Source organism: Bison bison, unplaced genomic scaffold, assembly GCF_000754665.1.
Source record: "Bison bison bison isolate TAMUID 2011002044 unplaced genomic scaffold, Bison_UMD1.0 scf7180017858923, whole genome shotgun sequence".
Classification (NCBI taxonomy): Eukaryota; Metazoa; Chordata; class Mammalia; order Artiodactyla; family Bovidae; genus Bison; species Bison bison.
Window position 1 is genome coordinate 1,784 of NW_011489495.1, and position 763 is coordinate 2,546.

Below are 763 nucleotides of genomic sequence, written 5' to 3' on the forward strand. Positions count from 1 at the left end.
GGACTCTTTTGTTGACCATGATGGCTACTCCATTTCTTCTAAGGGATTCTTGCCAACAGTAGTAGATATAATGGTCATCTGAGTTAAATTCACCCATTCTAGCCTATCCCTTCTCCAGCGGATCTTCCTGACCCAGGAATTGAACCGTGGTCTCCTGCATTGCAGGCAGATTCTTTACCAACTGAACTATCAGGGAAGCCCTATTTTAAGTTAAGGGTATATGCATATTCGTGAAGGGTCTTGGGCTATCCAAGCTTTAGTTAATTGAGGTCATATGGGTCAGAGACCATCCCTTAGGTTCCACTTGGCCTGGTGATCAAGTCATCAGGCCTGTCTTTACCATTGAAACAAAACAGGGCATATTTATAACTGATGTATCGTCTAGCATTGTTACTTCTCTTGCCTGATAACAGTTTGTCTCTGCATTCTTGTGTTCCGTTAACATCATTAATTACTGAGACCTGGTCCAGAGCAAGGACAGTGGCCAGTCTTAGATCCCCAAATGGCTTAGACCAAAAACGGCTTGTCTTATGTCAAGAAAGCCATGCCCAGTTCTCTTTTTCTGGGGCCCCTGCCCTATCTGTGTGCTTGCGTGCGTGTATGCTCAGTCGCTCAGTTGTCTGACTCTTTGTGACCCTGTGGACTGCAGTCTGCCTGGATGCTCTGTCCATGGGAGTTTCTCACAGGAATATTGGAGTGGGTTACCATTTTCTTCTCCAGGGGATCTTCCTGACCCGGGCATCAAACCCACGACTTCTGCAGT